The sequence below is a fragment of the Myotis lucifugus genome, unplaced genomic scaffold, assembly GCF_000147115.1.
Source record: "Myotis lucifugus unplaced genomic scaffold, Myoluc2.0 scaffold_30, whole genome shotgun sequence".
In the NCBI taxonomy this organism is placed as follows: Eukaryota; Metazoa; Chordata; class Mammalia; order Chiroptera; family Vespertilionidae; genus Myotis; species Myotis lucifugus.
Window position 1 is genome coordinate 9386366 of NW_005871078.1, and position 14862 is coordinate 9401227.

General features: G+C 42.7%; 1 protein-coding gene and 1 pseudogene across 4 annotated transcripts in view; both read right to left on the minus strand.

The window, feature by feature from the left end:
• The window catches only part of PPFIBP1 (PPFIA binding protein 1), a 161264-nt gene that overhangs the window by 142084 nt on the left and 4318 nt on the right, over positions 1-14862 (minus strand). Inside the window, exon 1 of one of the 4 annotated variants that reach the window (XM_014454060.2) lies at positions 10935-11047. The exons of the other annotated variants lie outside the window; for them this stretch is intronic. The gene's annotated coding sequence lies outside the window, so the exon portion shown is untranslated. Of the gene's footprint in view, positions 1-10934; positions 11048-14862 lie in introns of those variants that run through there. 4 annotated transcript variants of the gene reach the window in all.
• LOC102426256 lies at positions 8132-8510 on the minus strand (annotated as a pseudogene).

Below are 14862 nucleotides of genomic sequence, written 5' to 3' on the forward strand. Positions count from 1 at the left end.
ACCAAATATACTAGTAGCAGGCTGGTTTTTACGTTAATAATTTTGTATGGCCCATCAATGATGTTATAAATATCCAAATGGCCCTTGGCAGAAGAAAGGTTCCCCACCCCTGGTGTAAAAGGATGACTGAGTTGCTGCCATTCCAAAAAGCTATCTCTGCTTTTTACACAAACACGTAGACAATTCATGTTTTATTTTGGCGGTGAGAAGAGTCCTAAGCTGGGGATTCATCATGAAATTTCCCAAGCAGAAGGATTTCAGAAAATCAGGTGACATCCTTAACAGGAAAACAACAACAACAAAAAAAAACTACTGAACAGAAAAATAAGGAGGTCAGATTAAAAAAAAAAGTTTCTTGCACTTAAATACCCATAATGTTTACTAAAAGTTTACAAGACTGAACAGGTTTACCAGTTATCCTAAAATTTTTAAACAAAAAAGAACAGCAACATTTTTAACTTTGAGACGGGAAACAATCGTTATTGAGCTCCTACACTGAATGAGCCAGGTACTGTGCTCAGCATCTTGAATGGATTATCTTTTTAAAAAGTATATCTATATTGATTTCAGAGAGGAAGGGAGAGGGAGAGAGAAATAGAATCATCAATGATTAGAGAGAATCATTGATTGGCTGCCTCCTGCACGCCCCACACTGGGGATCAAGCCCACAACTAGGTCATGTGCCTTGACCGGGAATCTAACCATGACCTCCTGGTTCAAAGGTCTATGCTCAACCACTGAGCTGGTCAGGGTTGACTGTATTATCTTAATTTAATCTTTCTAGTATTCCTACAAGGTAGACATTGTTCCCCTCTTACAGGTGAGAAAACTGAGGCTCAGGTTGGGTGAGTAATAAAGTCGCAATGTTAAGACATGACTGTGCTTGGATTCCACCCAAGATATGTCTGACTCTAAAACTTAAAATAGTTGCTATTACCCTCTGCCCCAACAGCACCACCAAGAAATTACAATGATAGAATTGTTTCATAAGTAGAGAGGATCAGGTCTTGAGTCAGATGCTCTCCATGTTAATTATGTTTCTACTGTGTGGTAGTTTCCTCCAAATGAATGGAGATGAAAATATTAGTAGAACTTAATCTCATAAGAGTGAGTTGAGAAGCATATAAAAAGGCCCCAATGAACGGGCTTTGCAAAATAGATCAACACTAGTTGTTATTGTTACCTCCCTATTCTTGGCTAATGCAGCTGGAGGACTGTAACAGGGCTATGGGTTGCTGTTCTGAGTCTGCCCACAGGACAGGGAGTTGCCTTGAGGAGGCTGAGCAAGGCAGAGCCTGGAGCCCAAGAGAACAAAACTTAGGGAGCGAGGAGTGAAGGGGGCTTTGTCTTCTCATGCACTAAACAAAAAAATTGCTGTGGGCCAACTCTGCCAGGCATAGCCACAGAATCTATGGAAGCTCCCTGCCTTCAGGAAACTCATTTCCACCCGGAGCGAAAGTAAATTCAAAACCAAACCAAAGGAGCCTTGGTCCACATCAATTTCTCGTTTCTCTCTCTCTCTCTCTCTCTCTCTCTCTCTCTCTCTCTCTCTCTCACACACACACACACACACACACACACACACACGGTTTTCCATGGGATATAATGGGTGGTCATATTAGAATAAGCACTTGAGGTCCATTTATCCTCATTAGGAAACTCTATAGTGGTCATTTGGGGATTGGGTTTTAAACACAGATGGCACAGTATAGTGACTTCCAGAGCAGAAAGGGTTCGTTTCAGTATAGGCAAAGTTGAAGACCCCAGGTGGAAAAGGAAACCAATAGATTTGACTACCTAAAATTTTTAAACTTTTATATGACTAAAAACAAAATTAAAAGACAAACAAAAAATCAGAAAAATAACTAGGTGAAAATGTTTGTAGTAACTATGAAGGTTAATTAAGTGAAATATGATAAACTAGAGTTTATGACAAGAAAATTACTAATATCCAATAGATAAAATGGACAAAGTACATGAACAGTTTGTTAAAAACAGGAAATATAGCCAGTAGTCATATAAACATTTTTGATCTCATCAATATGAAATAAAAAAGAAAAACAAAATACTCCTAGAAAATTATCAAATATTATTAAAATGAAAATATCACTCTGCTAAAGGCAGCAAAAGTTAATAGAAATGTTTGGCAACTAACAGCAGTATCGACTGAGATATCCATACATGTCCACATCCATTGGCTCTCCTTCTGATCATGCATTGTAAAGATCAGAACATTCTGAAATACAGAAAATGCTGACTGCATAAAGATACTCATCAACTATTCCAAACAGGCTGTATGCTCTACAATGGTGAGGCGGGATAGCAAGCTATAAAAATTGCTTGGCAAGTGGAATGGAGAAAATGAGACCCATAGCTGAACAAACTGGCTGAGCAATTTACAGCCACGTACAAAAGGTCACCAGGGCGGAAGGCCCTGGGTGCCTAGCCATGAGCAAAACTGGCGCTGGGCCTCACCCCTAGGTTGCCTTTCTTCCCCTGGCATCTCGCTGGTCATGCGGTTTAGACCCCCCCGACCTTCCCCTCCTTGGAGATAACATCTAGGCCTCAGTTGTATTTCAGCTCCAGACCCAGAAAATCAGCAAAACCAGGTAAGTGGAAGAAGAGATGTCAGGACCAGCTCCCATGACAAATGATCCCTTGTCATGGAAAACTGATTAATCTTCTGCTGAAACCTCCCCTAAATGCAAAGCTTTTAAAAACCCTCAAAATAGCCCTAACCGGTTTGACTCTGAATAAAGTGTCGGCCTACAGACTCAAGGGTCCCAGGTTCGATTCTGGTCAAGGGTCTGTACCTTGGTTGTGGGCACATACCCAGTAGGGAATGTGCAGGAGGCAGCTAATCGATGTTTCTCTCTCATTGATGTTTCTAACTCTCTATCCCTCTCCCTTCCTCTCTGCAAAAAAATCAATAAAATATATTTTTTTAAAAATAAAAATAAAAACCCTCAAAATAAAGGACCCAGCATCCTCAAAGGAGTATATCCTCCTCCCCCTTCCCCCCACACATGCATCTCCTAAACTCTAAGCGTCCTGGAGAGCAATAGGCAGCGGGAGCTCATCCTGGGCTCACCCCCCTGAACCTGTCTCCAAGGCCCCCTTTTCTCTGACTCTCCACTTAGCCCTGCCTAGGCTCTCCTGTTGCTTGTTCTATCCTAGGCCCTTCCTTGTTTCAGTGTCCTCAACTTTAATCAACATCCTCTCAAAATCACCTGGACTCATGTTGCAAAATCTTTCCTACACGAAGTCCAAGAACCCACACACGACAGGCCAGCCCCGGGCAGACCTGCTCAGGACCAGGTCCCTGTCTGGTAACAATGGGATTGAATAAATCATGAAACAAAATAAATGGAATATTTTACAGTTCTTAGAAACAATATTTACAGACATTTTAATAGTGTGGGGAAAGGCAAATAAAATATGTTAACTAAAAAAGTAGAACACAAAAATCATATCCTCAGAATATTTCAAATGGGGAAAAAAGCCCAGGTGGGTATGGCTCAGTTGGTCCCATCTACCGAGGAGTTCGCTGGTTAGAATCCTGGTCAGAGCACATGCCTGGGTTTTGGGCTCCATCCCAGTAGGGGGCGTGCAGGAGACAGCTGATCCATGTCCTCTCTCTCCCTTCCTTTCTCTCTAAAATATCAATTAAAATATTTTTTAAAATATGGAAAAAAAATATCTGAATGAAAGAAATGAAAGGAAGCACACCAACAGTAGTTGTACCTTTGTGTGGTAGGGTTACTGATGACTTTTTTTTTAACTGTATCTTTATGTTGTTTTCTCTACTGCTCAAATCTTCCAAGTGTTGCATATATTACTTTTATAATTACAAAAAAATTTACGTAACAATCTCAACTGCAAATCTACAATAAACAATAGATGGAAATCCAACAGCTCTCCACACCACTCCCACAAACACCAAAACACTGTGCAAGAGGCAGGCGTGGCAGTAAACAAGGGGAAAGGTGCCTTTGTCTTAAACCCAGGGCTAGAAAAACATTAGGTTTCTTGATGTGAAAACAAACACTTTTCACGCCCCACTTACCAAAACACAACTTGGAAATTCACTAACTAAAACACCCTCCATCAGAAAAGGATTTAAATGCACACACCAAAATTATCTCCACCGAACAAACTAGTTAAGCAAGCAGGAAGTTTACCAGAAACACCCTAAAAATTAATGATTGTTTTTACAGCTCTGATAAACCCACGCCAGCTCATGTTAGTACACAGTGTAACACTAACAATCTTCAGTGAGTCTTGTCACCACTTCTAAACAGGAGAGCATGAAATCCTGAACATAGGGCTCTTCCCTGGCAAGTATCACAAACGCTGCTGAAATTAAGCCTTTTGGCGTCCCCCTTCTTGAAAGCTGATTTTGCAATCTTTGAGATGGTTTTCTCAGAGTAACAGTTAACTAGGCCAAACTCGCTGCATTCATTATCTTGCTTCATCTTCACAACCCTACCAGGCAGGGCTTCTCAACTTTGGCACAATTGACATTTGGGGCTGTGTAATGCTTTGTTATAGGGGCTGTCCATGCATTATAAGGTATTTAGCAGCATCCCTGGACCCTACTCACTAAATGTCAGTACTCCCTCCACCCTAGTAATGACACACACAAAATTTCCTGACACTGCCAAATGACTCCTCCAGGGTAAAGTCACCCTGATTAAAAACATGATATAAAATACGTACTATTATTGGCCCCACTTTACAAAAGAAGAAACTGAGGCATAGCTATAGGCCCATCTAACTCCAAACCGGCAAGATCCGGTATTCTATATTGTAATTGTGCACAGGTAGGAAGCACACCTTATAGTATAACTGATATACACCCATCTTTTCAACTTGTATCCCCATGGAACCTCATCTAGGCCTCAATACATATTGGTCGAGTGAACCATTATTCCCATCACATAAACATTATTGAGTCCCCGCTGGGTAACAGGGCCTAGCAACAGAGGCGCAGTCATGGTTTTCAACAAGTATATGATCTATTTGGAGAAATAAGACACAACCACCGATAATCCATTTGGAGTGTCAGTTTTGGAGAAAACTCCACTTCCTCATCCGTAAAATGGACATAATGCTAGCGCTGCCTCAATATTAACAGAGACAGTGCAAGCAAAGTTCCCTTCACAAAGTACAACTTCAAAAACCAACTAAATACCAAAGGTGTGGCAATAAATAGGCACAGGCATTGGAAGAACCACAGCAGCTCATAATCACTGGGTTGGAAGGAACCTTAGAACACAGCCTGGGCTCAGCACCCTCTTGGTCCTTGAGCATTTAAAAACCTACAAGTTTCATCACCTACTTCCAGCAGAGTTCACGGGCTGGGCTCTGACGGAGGCTCTTAGCAAAGGTTTCCTGGGCTGCTTTCAGTGGGCCTGGAGAGAAGAGGGTTTGAGCAAAGAGAAGAGCAACAGGAAAGGCAGAAAGGTTGGGAGGGCCGAAAGCACTCTAGGGGTGCAGCGCCTGGTCTGAGCATGAGGGACAGGGGAAGACAAGCTTGGAGAAAGAGGTCAAGATCAGAAGAGGTCAAAAAGTGACCTCAAGGTGACCAATGGTGACACTGGCTAGAAATATTTCTCCTAAGAAAGCAACCCAGGGCTGCTACAAAGCATCTATCAACTTATATGAAGGTGGAGAACTTCATTTCTCAGATAACAGATCAGCATTCCCAATTGCTTCACGGCACTCCCTCAGAAACTTGCTTTACATTTACATAAGTGAAAGTGATGATTTTGCCAGAACACAGTCTGCCCTAAAAGCAAACCCAAATTATCTTCCTCCCCAAATCCACGGGTTCTCTAGGGCACCAGCCCAGCAAAACAAGAGCCCAGAGTAGCCAAGTCTTCTCTTTGTAAAATCTGAATTTCAATAGGTGAAATCTCCCAAACTTTAAGTATTGGCTTTAATTTCTTAAAATACATACTGGTATTGTGTAGGTCAAACCAAACCAGTGTCCATGCAGTCTCTACACCAGGACCATCAATATGAGAAATCTGCTGTAAGCTATGGCCTATAGAAGATCAAAACTCATACCAGAGGAAAGATTTGTCAGGCTATGAGGTGTAGAAACAAGTCTGCAGGGGTCCAGGGTGAAGACAGCTACAGGGTGTATGTCAGAGATGACAGGGATGTGAACTGGAGAATGGTAGAGGCAATGGAGAGTTATTAATAATACTAGAGGCCTGGTGCATGATATTCATGCACAGGTATGGTCTCTAGGCCTGGCCTGTGATCAGGGCCATCTTCCCCAGCTGCCCAAAGCTTGCCCCGCCCCCCGCCACCACCCACCCTTGGTTTCCCGTTTGCCATCGGGTGATCGGTGCCTGACGGCCAGGGGAAGGGACCAATAGGTTGGCTGTTCCTGCCCACTCACTGGCCTTGCCCCTGCCGTGGGTGGCCATCAGGTGATCGGAGCCTGCCAGCCAAGGGAAGGGACCAAGAGGTGGTCAGTGCACCTCATAGTGACTGGTCCAGCGGTCGTTCTGGTCGTTCTGCTGTTAGGGTCAATTTGCATATTACCCTTTTATTATATAGGATATCTGAAAGGCAAAAATGACAGTGCTGATGGCCAAGGATCCCAGACAGAAACCTGCCCATCAAAAACTTGATAATGAAGGTGAGTCTTTAAGACAGGAGGGAAACTCAGGCTTAAAGTGACCTCTTCGACTTTTGAGAACAGGGCTGCCTTCATGGATTTGTGACCTTTGAGGTCACACAGAACCCTATGTTCAGAAAGGCTCCACAGTTGGTTTAATGTTCTGCTGTCAACATCTTGAGATTCTTAATAACTGTAACTTTGAACTTGTGTTTGTGAATGAGGTCTGACGGACCAAGGGAGCATGCATGTGAGCAGAGGAGAACCCATTCAATGTGTGTGGCCACACGATTCCATGCCGCCCCATTCATACATAGTGTTGGCAATGCCCCATGAGCACGGGATTTCTGTGGATTCAGGATGCATGGAAGTTCACCAAGACTAGTTCACAATGTGTCACAAACACTGAGTGAGCAGATGGGTGGGTGCTGACAGCTCCAAGAAGCCATGCTTTCCATTCAAAGCAATGTCTTTCTAAGAAACACAACCAAGGATTCCTAGCACATCCTCTCTTACTCCCATCACCTCCCTGTATTAGCCACCCACTTATGCTGACAATGATGGCATAGAAGGAAACTGAAAGATAGAAAAATCCATAGTCCTTTTCCCTTTCAGTCCTTTACTACAGCCCTTCTTTCTGTAAACCAAAGGTTGATAAATGCACAAATCAAGAAGTAAAATAAAAGTAGTGAGTTTTGTGCAGTGTTTCTACTGTTTTGGTAAGAACAATATACATATGCAATAAAATAGAAAGTGTGTGATTTCAGTAATTCTGCATACACTTTAAAAGCTCTTATTTTGAATTTATAACTGGCATTGCACAATATAAAGATGAACAGTAAAATTCATGCTAATAATTTTACTTTTTCTTCACTTACAATGACATTAAGTAGCAAGTAAATACCAGGATGAGTCAAGAGGGAGACTGTAGACCAGTGGTTCTCAACCTGTGGGTCGCAACCCCTTTGGCAGTCGAATGACCCTTTCACAGGGGTCGCCTAAGACCATCCTGCATATCAGATATTTACATTATGATTCATAACAGTAGCAACATTACAGTTATGAAGTAGCAATGAAAATAATTTTATGGTTGGGTCACAACATGAGGAACTGTATTTAAAGGGCCAAAAGGTTGAAAACCACTGCTGTAGACAAAAAGGAAAAGCTTTTTATGTTAGTACCTTTAACAGCACTTTTTAAAAATGTATTTATGGATTTGAGAGAAAGAGAGAGAGAGAGAGAGAGAGAGAGAGAGAGAGAGAAAGAAGAAAGAAAGAAAGAAAGAAAGAAAGAAAGAAAGAAAGAAAGAAAGAAAGAAACATCCACCCATTTATGCATTCATTGGTTGCCTCTTGTATGTGCCCTGACCGGGGATCAAACCCACAACCTTGGGTACATCGGGACAATGCTCCAACCAACTGAGCACCCAGCCAAAGCTTTTTATTTTTATTTTTATTTTATTTTTTTTTTGTTACTCAAAAAAGCTTCATTTTTAAATTTATTGAGCTTTCTGACTCTGTGCTTGTGCCTTCAACACTTTCACAACGATTTTCTGCTCCTCAATAAGGAAAGCACGCTTGATCCTGTCGCGGACACATTTAGCACACCTGGATCCACCGTAGGCCCTGCTGATGTGTTTTTTTGTCTTAGACAACCTCATTAGAACTTTAGGTCTCACAGCACGAACTCTGCGAAGTCGGCCTGGGCACACGCCACACGCAGACTTGGGTGCTTTCCCAACCTTCTTGGTATAAAGGTAAACAATCCTATTACCAGGGGTTCGGGACAGCCTGGTTTTGTTGGAGGCTGTGTTATAGGACAGCCTCCGACGGTATGTCAAACGCTGGACCATGGTGAATACCTAAACAGAAGTCACTGTCCCCGGAAGAGCCCAGCCAAAGCTTTTTAAAGAAGATGCCATACATTTTCATTTCATACTGGGCTCCACAATTCCGATGATGGCCCCACGGAGAATCATTTAACTCAAGAATATGATGCCTATCTAAATGTGCTACACACACTTAGATAAGTTTTCACTGAAGTCTTTCTAAGCAACCCCCAAGGGACGCGCCAATGGATTGATGGAGAGGAGCTGATTTTTAGTACCATGCTGTTAATTACTGAATCACTTCAGTCCTTTTCCCCCATCCCGCTAATGTCATTACAACAGCAAATCTGCTGAAACACTGCAACCCAATGATCTCTCTTGAAATAATTAGTTAAACTGAAGACCAAAGGAGCAGCATCTAATGCTAAGGCCTCTCCACTGACAACTCCCTTCCTTAAAATGTCCCCGGTGCTTTGGTGGTTCGGTTTTAACCAAACTCAGGCTGTGGTTCCAGAACCAGGCTGTTTCTCAGCACTCGGAGCGCTCAGGTTCTCCCTGGGCAGTGGTTCTGCAAACCATTAAGTCTGGTTGGCTAAAAATTCCTCCTTTAAATAGTCAAGTTTTCCTTTGTCTCATTTCATTCTCCTCTTCTTTTCTGTACCACTGCTTTCCACTTGAACACATTAATTTCCTGCCGGGAGACACATCCTGGCAAATGTGTCAGTTTGTGTTGTTTTGATGAGACACTGTCATTCTTTCGAATTCTTCCTCCCTACCAATAACCCTGAGGGCCAGCCTCTCAGGAGCCTGCCTTACTTGTCTATAAACTTCATTTCACTGCCTCCCATTAGACTGAAAAAAAAGTGAAGATTGCCTGGGGTGAACTTTCTCAACTTATCTCTTCCAATCACATTTTTTCCCTGTTTTCCCCTATCCTTTCTTCTACCCCATCTGAAGCCGGTTCTTGTGGATTTCAAGGCGAATCTGCCATTCTACACTTGATTTTGAATCTATCCCTTTATGCCCATTCTCACCTCTCTTTTGCTTCTTTGATATCACCCTGTCTACCTGTACCTTCCTCAAACCCAGGCTATCACAGCCTGCCTCTCCTTGTTCAATTCCTTGAAAGGCTGGGCTAACGGGGCCCCCTGCAACTCATCGCCTCCCATGTATTTCTCAAATTTTTGCACTTTGCCCCTAGCCGGTTTGGCTCAGTGGATAAAGCATCAGCCTGCGGATTGAAGGGTCCCAGGTTCGACTCTGGTCAAGGACACATGCCCAGGTTGCAGGTTTGATTCCCAGTGTGGGGAGTGCAGGAGGCAGCCAATCAATGATTCTCTCTCATTGTTGATGTTTCTATCTCTCTCTCCCTCTCCCTTCCTCTCTGAAATCAATAAAAATATATTTAAAAAAAATTTTTTTTGCACTCTGGATTTCATCTCTATTGTGCTAGTGAAAGTGCTCTCCAAGTTCACAAATGGTCTGGCAGCTGGACGGGGGCAGTTTCTCAGAGCCGACCTCAAAATGGGTCAGCAGGGGATGGCGCGGACCACCCACTTCGGCTGGGTGTGCTTCCCTTTGCCACCACCATCCTCTGCTTCTCTGGCGTGCCTGCTCTATCTAACTTCTCTTGGGCCTGACCATGTCTAAATGTCAAGAGTTCCCTAAAGGCTATGTACAGAGTCCTCACTTACCATCCTCAATGGGTACTTGGACACTGCAACTTTAGGCAGCATGAAATATAAGGAAATAGTTTTATCGTAGACTAATCGATATAAATAGAGTTAAGTTCCTATAGCTTATTTCTGGTCACAAAAACTAAATAAGACCCAAAACAATTCTAATACTACATGTTGAAATAAATGAGCTATACATACATTTTTAAAAGATTAATAAAAATTAAGATGATGATTCCACTTATTCCAGTTCAGGGTTGCTGTTGGTTGGAGCCTATCCCGGCCCCTCAGGGCACCAGGCGGGCACCCACCCTGGACAGCACGCCCTTCCATCACAGGGTACACTCACCCCCACACCCACACTCGCTGAGAATGGGAGATCTTTGGGATGAGGGAGGAAACCAGAGGACTGGAGAAAACCCACACAGACATGGGGAGAACAGGCAAACTCTACACAGACAGTGGTGCCTGCCAGAAACCATTTGTTTTTCCTCATCAAAGTTATAACAAAACAATGTTATTTGAGGACCTGCTATACTTCCTTCTCTTTTAGTCTACACCCTCTTCTTCGGCAAGTTCATCTACTCTCAGTTTTTATGTAACAGCCCTATGGAGATGATCCATCAATCCAGGGTTTTGCCTAAACTCCAAACCTAAATTTCTAAATTCCTGCTTAATGTCTTCATGTGGGTAAAATCAACTAGCAGTTCTTAATAGCTTTTAACACATCAAGTATAAAACTAAGCCAGAGGCAGAAATATAAAGAGATTGAGGATACTGACCCTAAAGGCTGTACCTGCACTTAAATCCTGAGTCCAGCACACACAGTGGGAAACTCAATGAGCCTGTCTGTGCCTCAGATTCCTCATCTGTATTTGTTGTTGTTGTTGTTAGTCCTCACCCGAGGATATTTTTCCATTGATCTTTAGAGAGAGTGGAAGGGACGAGGAGGGATAGAGACAGAGAAACACTGATGTGAGAGAAACACATCAATTGGTTGCCTCCCGCACATGCCAGCCCAGGGCCTCTTTTTCTTAAAATATATATCACAGACATCTGTATAAATCAGTATATTTTCTCAACTTTTTAACAGCTAAATAGTATTTTAAACCTGTTTTATGTTACAGTTATGTATAAAGAGGGTCATCCCCTTCCTACGCCCATCTCCTGCATATGAATATTCTTAAGGGTAAAGAGCATCTTTTATTTGTCCTTACATACCCAAGAGGACCTCATACCAAGGCCAAGAATTGCTTAACAAGTGTTGAATGAAATAACATCTGCCATCAATCCAGTGCTCATTCTGTGCCAGGAAAACAGCTGTTAAGAACTTCATATACTGGTATGTTAGCATATTTATTAATAACCACCCAGTTATTCCCATTTCACAGAAGACAGAATCACACAGCTAGTAAGGACCAGGGACTCTAATCTACATTTGTCTGACTCTGGAGCCCTCTCCTTTCATGCCTATGCTACAGCTAATACATTTTTCATAAGGATATCCTTTGTTTTTTCAACCAAAGTTGGAGAACAGAAGAGCTCCAAGTATTCTGGTCTAGGCAGGTAGGACTGAGGGTAAGAGATGGGCGTTAGAGTAGATGGGGGCGAGTCGAGTCATTGCAGCTCTAAAGCTAATCTACCATTCAGCCATTCAATCTGTTTACTGAGAACCTACTAGGAGTTGAATTACTTGTTTCCCCTTCTTCAGGCTCCCCACTACATTCTCCTTCAGTAATAATTGCCACCATGTGTTGAAAATCTATATGACAAACGTGCCATTATTGTTTTTATTAAAAATTTCTATTTACTTTTAATACTGACAAAAATTCTATGAGATAAATATCAGTACCACCATTTCACAGATGGGAAAACTGAGACCCAAAGAAGTTGAATTACTTGCCAATATTAGACTGTAATGAACAGCAAAGCAGGATTAAAGTGTAGAGAGTCTGTAAAGCAAAATCCAACCCCCCCTTTTAAAAAAATATATTTTTATTGATTTCAGAGAGGAAGGGAGAGGAAGAGATAGAAACATCAATGATGAGAGAGAATCACTGATCGGCTGCCTCCTGCATGCCCCCTACTGGGAATCGATCCCGCAGCCCAGGCATGTGCCCTTGACCGGAATCGAACCTGGCACCCTTTAGTCCACAGGCTGACGCTCTATCCACTGAGCCAAACCAGCCAATCCCCTTTTTTTTGTCACACAGAGAATGCTGCCTTTTAATTTTTAGAGAAAAGATAAATTATGACTAACATTTAAACTTGGTTAAAATCACATTTGGCTGCAAGTAACAGATCTAACTTTGGTGGATTAACCAAATTTTCTTCTCCTCACAAAAAGTCAAGAGATGGCAGAAGAGATCTGGTACAGCAGTTCCAGAATGCCATCAGCTTCCCACCCTGCTTACCCCTCAAGGTTCTTGCCTTTGGTCACAAGAAGGTTCTCCACTTAGAAAACAGCACCCATGTTCCAGGGAGAAAGAAGGACAAAGAGCAAAAGGCCTAACCTGTGAGCACATAGTGTCCACCCCATTATAAGAGCTTTGTGGGGGAGTCCCACCCAGTTACTTACATCTCATTGGCCAGGGCTATGTCCTAGACAACCTCCAACTGCAAGGGATTCTGGGAAATCAAGTTTGTTTCTTTTTCTAACTAGCCATGGTGCCAAATTAAACAATATGGGTTCAGCTATAGGGAAGAAGTGGGTGACATGGACAGTGGTTGGGCATCTAGCTGTGTGTGTCCCACAGTGATGTAGAGCACAAGTCATCCTAGGACAGTGGTTCTCAACCTTCTGGCCCTTTCAATACAGTTCCTCATGTTGTGACCCAACCATAAAATTATTTTCGTTGCTACTTCATAACTGTAATGTTGCTGCTGTTATGAATTGTAATGTAAATATCTGATATGCAGGATGGTCTTAGGCGACCCCTGTGAAAGGGTCGTTCGACCGCGAAAGGGGTCGCGACCTACAGGTTGATAACCGCTGTCCTAGAGAATCAAGGTACCCTGCAAAGAGAAAAGCAATAAAAGAACCTCTTGGTAGTGCAGTCACCCACTGATGGGAGTGGAGGCCGGAAGAATGTGGAAGTGTTACAGAAGCATCCAAGCAGCTGATCCTGAGGAAGAACACGGAGTCCCAGGTGACTTCACACAAATCATCCTGGCAGACTCAGAGGCTCGAACCGCGTGTTTCCTCCGAGTTGTCCCTGTTTTCCTTCCTCCCACTACTCACTTCCCATGGTTCATTTAGATGAGAACCTACATGCTCATTCCACTGTTCAAATTCCGCTTCAAGCAAAACAACATTCTCTACTATGTGTTGTTATGAGAAGCAGCATCTTTAGAAAAAGATAACGATGGCAGGGACGTTATTTATGCAACTGCAGTCACACTGTCAAGATATATTAAGAAAGTAGGCCACAGAGTTTTAGCCTTGTTTTCACTTTCTCCCAACTAAAGTAAGTTCAGTAAACTTTCCTCATAAAAAACCTCATACAACTCTGTGGTGGCAAGATGGCATTGTGTAAAATATTACAGATGAAGAGAAGGATGACAAAAAGCCAGCAAAGGGACCTCTGTGAGCTAGATCCTAGGCACAGACATATGAGATAACACAGGCATATTTAGCGATACGGTATAGTATTACATTCATAGCAAGGGAAGAGTTCATATACTTCCCAATGGGCCTATCTACTTCTTGCTTGCCTAAAGAATTTAGCCACTCATTTATGAATGGACTTGCCACTGAAAACAGCATCTTTAGCCTCCCCTTCACCAGGTAAAATTAGATTTTCCCCTGTTAACAAGGCACACACACTAGAAATCAGCATACTGCTCCCTTGAACGTGCGTCTGTTTTTATGGCAAATGTTCAATGGCCCTAAACTAGAAGTGAAAATACTTAGCCTTACTCTGGAGTTCATAGGAAGTCCATAAAAGCTAAGGCCAGGCCCAAACATTATAGTACTTGATCTTCTTCCTCCACAATCCGTATTTCAGACATGAGCCTTTGCCAGGATGACTGCAACTCGGTGCCATTAGAGTTTGTACACTTCCTTCGAGTCGTGAGCATTTTTAGGTGCACCACTGGAACAGAAACCACTAAATGATCTTTCTATTCTGAACTCATTCCATTTGCCAACCAAAACAAGGATGTGCGTGTGAACCAGTCAAAATGTGAGTCACGCTGCCCTGGCTGGTGTGGCTCAGTTGGTTGGAGCATGGTTCCACGCACCAGAAGGTGGCAGGTTCGATTCCCGGTCGGGGGCATATGCCCAGATTGCGGGTTTGATTCCCAGTAGGGGCTTGTGCTGGAGACGGCAGATTGATGTTCCTCTCTTTCTCTCCCTTCTTCTCTCTCTCAAATCAATTTTTTTTTAAAATGTGAGTCACACCAAGCTCCAGGGAAACATATAACCAAAGTTTAGTCATAAACTGTGACAACACACCCACATGGACCACTGACTCCAAACCCACATTTCAGAAATAGTCTTCAATAGATACAGACTGACTCACGTTTCATTGAGACCTTCCTCTCCCCTCAAAACTGCCCAGCCCATGTGCCAACTTAAAACTCCCCGAAGGGCCCGATTTTTCCATCTAAAATGCAGTTTGTTGTTCTAGATCAGCCGTGGGCAAACTACGGCCCATTTGAAATGAATAAAACTAAAAAAAAAAAAAGACCGTACCCTTTTATGTAATGATGTTTACTTTGAA